This window comes from Orycteropus afer, unplaced genomic scaffold, assembly GCF_000298275.1.
Source record: "Orycteropus afer afer isolate SDZICR_OR568_19922 unplaced genomic scaffold, OryAfe1.0 scaffold00170, whole genome shotgun sequence".
In the NCBI taxonomy this organism is placed as follows: Eukaryota; Metazoa; Chordata; class Mammalia; order Tubulidentata; family Orycteropodidae; genus Orycteropus; species Orycteropus afer.
This window is the reverse complement of record NW_006921757.1, coordinates 2,892,536-2,898,347: the sequence shown is the minus strand read 5'-3', so window position 1 is coordinate 2,898,347 and position 5,812 is coordinate 2,892,536.

Below are 5,812 nucleotides of genomic sequence, written 5' to 3'. Positions count from 1 at the left end.
TGGGAGGGGAGAGGAGGGAACACTGTTAGATACATAGAGATAAGTATTGATTTGAGTGAAGAGAAGGGCAATGTACCAAATGTGAGTGATCAACATGGTGGCATTGAAGAAGAGGAAGACATATAGAGGTACGTGGGAGGTGCAGACAACAAAGATGAACCTTTTTGCACATACAGTACTGCGTTGTCAGTGAGGACAAACATAGATATATGGGGTATAGATGGGTGGACAGGCTGAACTATTAGATATGTCTCTGCGGGGGGGATTGTGCCCAAGACCATGTATAGGGTTGGCAGACAATGTTTCTACATGTGTATTGGTATGTTCTGTAAGAATTTGCAGGTATATAGAAGAGTTGACAAGGGACAAAGTTGTAGTCACTTAATGGCCACAGCCAGCTATGCAGAGGGACTGAGTAGTTGAATCTGTGGACTCAGGACCATAGTCGCAGGGGACCTCAAGCTCAGTTGGCATAACATACAACACAAAACATTGTTCCATATTCTACTTTGGTGAGTCACAACTGGCATTTTAAAAGCTTGCAAGCGGCCATCTAAAAGCAATGATAGGTCTCTTCTCATCCAGAGCAAAGAAGAATGAAGAAAACCAAAGAATCATGGAAACAATTTGTCCAAGCAATTGGACACTGTGTGTGATCCTCAGTCTAAACAACTATGAGACTAGAAGAACTAGACGGTGCCCAGCTACCACTGTCAAACACTCAGAGGGGGATCTATGTAGGAGACCATGGATAGAGTGGGAGAACAACGTGGAACAAAACTCAAAATCATTTGTGAAAAAAAATAAAGGGAACCAGGTTTGCTTGTCTGATAGAGCCGATAGAACCACTGAGACTATGGCCCCTAGCTGCCCTCCAGGTTGGGAACTGAACCCACTTCTGTGGCTTCCAGCCAAACAAAAAAATGGGCATATGAGGTGAACATTTACACTAGGTAGATGCAGTCCTTGAAGAGAAAAATCATGGGAGAATAGAAGGGCTGTGTATGCACAGGGAGACAGCTCACAGGGCATGAGGGTATGGAGGGGTGGACACAGGGAAGACGTAACTATGAAGAGGAAGTGGGAGTGGAGCTGTTGCATTGTGGCAAATTGTAGTCAATGTCATGACACAAAGTGTATGTGACCTGCTGCATGGAAAGTGAATTTGCTTTGTAAATTTTCAACCAAATCACAATTGAAAACAAACAAACAAGCAAATTCACTGCCATTGAGTCGAATGTGATTCATAGTGACCCCTCCTTGGGTTTCTGAGGCAGTATCACTACGGAAGTAAGTTGCCAACCTTTCTTCTGAGGAGTGGCTGGTGAGTTTGAACCACCAGCCTTCTGATTAGAAGTCAAGTGCCTTAGGCACTATGCCACCAGAGCTCCTTTTTATGCACTGGGAAACCAAAAAATTCATGTGACTCTCTTTACTGCAGTGGTCTGGAGTCAAAGCTGCAACATCTCTGAGGTTTGCCTATAGAGTTTGCCTGTCCTGACCCTGCATTTCCCTACCCCATCACCACCAACAAGGTGTTACAGGGAATTATAATGGAATTACCTGAACTTCCTCTCTGTCTTCCAATAACAACAGAAATATTACAAGGCATGCTAAGAGGCAAACAATTCACTCTGAAAAAGCAGGGCAAGTGGAAAAACCAGACTCCGATTTGGTAGATTTTAGAGTGGGCAGACCAGGAATTTATATTAACGAGGATAAATATGATATAAATCCCTGGATGACACAAACAGTTAAGTACTCTACTACTGGCTGAAATATTGGTGGTTCAAACCCACCAAGTGACTCCAAAGGAGAAAAACCTGGTGATGTGCTTCTGCCAGATCACAGCTTTGAAACCCCTGTGGAGCAGGTCTTCTCTGCAGACAGGGGGTCATTCTTCTGTTTTGATGTGATATGAACCCATATCATCCAGTCAATTCCAACTCACAGCAACTCTATAGAAGAGGTTAGAACTGCTCTCCAGGGTTTCCAATGCTGTAATCTTTACAGGAACAGACTACTCCATCCCTCTCCCTTGGAGCAGATGGAGGTTTAAACCCCAACTTCTAGGTTAACATTCCAGTGCTTAATACTTGCACCATGAGGGCTCCTTGTATGATATGAATTAGTGGGCTCTGCATATGATTAGCCAATCGTCATAGCACCTTTTGTTGTAAATACTTCCCCATCCTTTTGCTTTATTAAAATGTTACAAGAATATACCCCATGGAAACTTCTGACACCTTTCAATTATCACGACCCTTGTTGCACCACTGAATAGAGTGCTGTCATTAAGAACATGGACTCAGTGATGTTGTTGTTGTTGTTATGTGCCATCGAGATGGTTCGACTCATAGCTACCCCGCTTTGGGTTTTCGAGGCATTATCACTGCGGAAGTAGATTGCCCAACCTTCCTACCAAGGAGTGGCTGGTGGGTTTGAACCTCCCGCCTTCTGGTTAGCAGCCAAGTGCCTTAGGCACTGTGCTATCAGAGCTCCCTCCCGTAGTGATAATGCCTCGGAAACCTAAGGAGAGGTCGCTGTGAGTCGGGTCCGACTCAACGGCAAATAACAACATCCTACTTACTAGATGTGATCTTCAAACCCACTCCGTGCCACCTCTGATGACAGGCCAGGTGACCTGCTTCCAGAAGATCTGAGCCTTGAAGACCCTATGAAGCTGTTCTTACTCTGCACACTTGGGGTCACCATGAATCAGAATCAACTTGATGGCAACTAATAACAACAACAGCTATGAGTTTGCAACCAGTTGTGTAACATTTCAGAACCTCAATGTCATCTATGAAATGAGGGTATGATAATACCAACCTGATGAGGTTGTTGTGAAGATTAAATGAAAAAATTATACATAACGTGTTTTGAATAGTGCTCATTTAGTTACTATTATAATTTATTACCCTCGGAAGGAAGATGGGCAATCTAATTCCGTAGTGATACTGCCTCGGAAACCCAAGGAAGGGTCACTATGAGTTGGGTCCGACTCGAGGGCACATAACAACAACATAATTTATTACTCCACTACTAACACTTCTACTATATCTAGTATAACTATTACTACTACTAGTAGGACTTCTGCAGCTACTACCACTACGTGAGCCTTTCACTTATTATGACTTAGAAGTGCTTACAGTAACCTCTGTTGAAGTTGACACATATACAATCTGTCTTCTCCACTCTGACTCCAACATATATCTAAAGAATAATTTTTCACTGACTTTTTACATTCAAATACAGTTACATTTTGAAAATAAATTACCATTCAAACTCAAATGCACTGATCCTCTCAGAAATGGCAAAAACACTTCTCATTGTGGCACATACAAGTCTCTTGTCTCCTGTGCTTGCAACTTGTTCTGAGACTGTGTTTCCAAGACAGTTTATGACTCAAACAAATTCCAGCTGCCTTTCCAAGGGAAAGAAGAACTAGACATGGACTAGTGTTGGGGGATGAGAAAAAAGTCAAATTCCAAATTCAGAATTTGGAGTCTACTATAGATATATGTGGCCTAATTCAAAATAATGCCCCAAGATTCTCTTGTAAAGGGATAGTTTAATATAAAGATAAGATAAAAATATTCCTCCTAACAATTTTTAATATAGGAAAAATTAAGGACAAGGAGCTTTTACTTTTACTTGCTGATTTATGGTAAGAATCCCTAAAATAGAAGCTGGGTCAATGGATAGATCACAGTTTTGCCTAATTATCAGGAAAATTTTGAAATATAAGTATACTTATTTATAAATCAGGGATCTCTGGTAGCATAGTGCCTAGGGCACGTGCCTGGCAACCAGAAGGCTGGTGGTTCAAACCCACCCAGCCACTCCTCAGAAGGAAGGTTGGGCAATCTACTTCCATAGCAATACTGCCTCAGAAACCCAAGAAGGGGTTGCTATGAGTCGGGTCTGACTCAATGACACATAACAACAACAACAACAACAACATTTATAAATCATGTGATATTGTATTGATTATTTAAAATGTTATATACAAAGACAAAAATTAAAGAAGAGAAAAATGAAATATTTCAAAATGTATTTTGTTTATGATATCAAAAACAATTTTCCCTCATCAATTCTGCGGAAGAAAAAGCTTTACTAATTTTGAAAATCTAGTAAAATACTTTGTGACTCACACATTCAAGGTCTAATTTTAAGTTTAATTTATTTGGGCAACTGATTTTCATGGTCATTGTAGGTGAAAAAGACACAGACATCTGACAATGAGAAGATTATACCCAAACCAAAAAGCATATAGTCAAACATAGAGCTTACTAGATCCTGATATTGATATTTAGATCACAACCAAAATTTTCCAAATGTTTCTATTAAATTAGCCTGGTCAAGTTCCAGTTCCCTTAATGTCAATTAGTTGTTCTTTTAAAGTAATCAAGAGATGCTATGATTTACTATTTTTGGCAAGTGGATTGAATATACCTGGGAATATTCATTTGTAAGATTTTTTTAATGTATTAGGCAATTTGGTTTCTAGATTTGCAAATATGACTATTTTTTGTAGATGACACATATGTTTGTTCAGTAACAAAGTCATATAATGCAAACACTGTCCAACAGACATATCCAAAATTCTTACTCTACAGCACAAGTGCACAAGTCTCTCAAAAACACAATAATTTCCCCATTCACTCTTAAAATGCTATTGTACTTTCAAAGAGTAGATTTTAAATATATATATTCTCCTGGAAGGAAGCATACAAATTATAAGAGAAAATTTGCACATATTTAGAAAACTTTTCTTTTTCAATTTTTTTTAAAATGTAATTCCTGTCTAAGTTAAACTTGAGTATTTTGCAACAAAGTAGCCAGCACACTTCTAACTAGTACTTGTGATCTTTAAGGTCACATTTCTTCTCATTATAAGGCATTTTAATATTGTTAAAGGTTATAATTTCTTTTCAGTAATTATATGAGCATAGTAACACATTAGATGCACTTCTGGATCAAATTGCTTTGCTACAATAGCTTGCCTACAAATAACGCAATAAATGCATTTTATGTATGGTGCTATCTTCAAATACTCTCTCCAATCAATTAAAAAAGGAAAAAAAATGCAGTCATGACAATCCACACATTTTTTTCCATAAACTTTTTCACTATGATAATTATTATTAACAATGTCATTTACTGTTGAAATTTTATCCAATGCATATCCTCTTGTGTGATTCACAGACCACTAATTTATTTCAGCATCTATACAGTTTCCTAAGGTTAAGACATCTCAGCAATATGTACATCCATTCAACCATATAGCAAAACTCCTACCCTGAGGAATTTGATCTATTACTTGTTTTTCCAAGTCTTCAGCTGTATTTTCCACGTACCTTTTAATTATATTTGCTGATAAAGCAATTACTTTTCATGTATTATTTCAGCAAGTTTTCCTGTAGAAAGAAAAACAAATGTTCTTTCTGATGATACCTGATTTTTATCTTTCAATACTAAGAATTCTCAAAAAAGCCTTTGAAAATTTACCACAATGTTTCATTTCTGTGAAATTTTGTGAGGTATTGTTACTGAAAAACCGAACGAGAACATAGAATGTACGAAGTATGAATCTAGGAAAATTGAAGTTGTCAAAAAAGAAATGGAACGCATAAAGATTGATATCCCAGGCATCAGTGAGCTGAAATGGACTGGTTTTGGCCATTTTGAATCAGAAAACCATATGATCTACTATGCCAGGAATGACAGTTTGAAAAGGAATGGCGTGGCATTCATCATCACAAAGGATGTTTCAAGACCTGTCCTGAAATACAATGCTGTCAGTGAT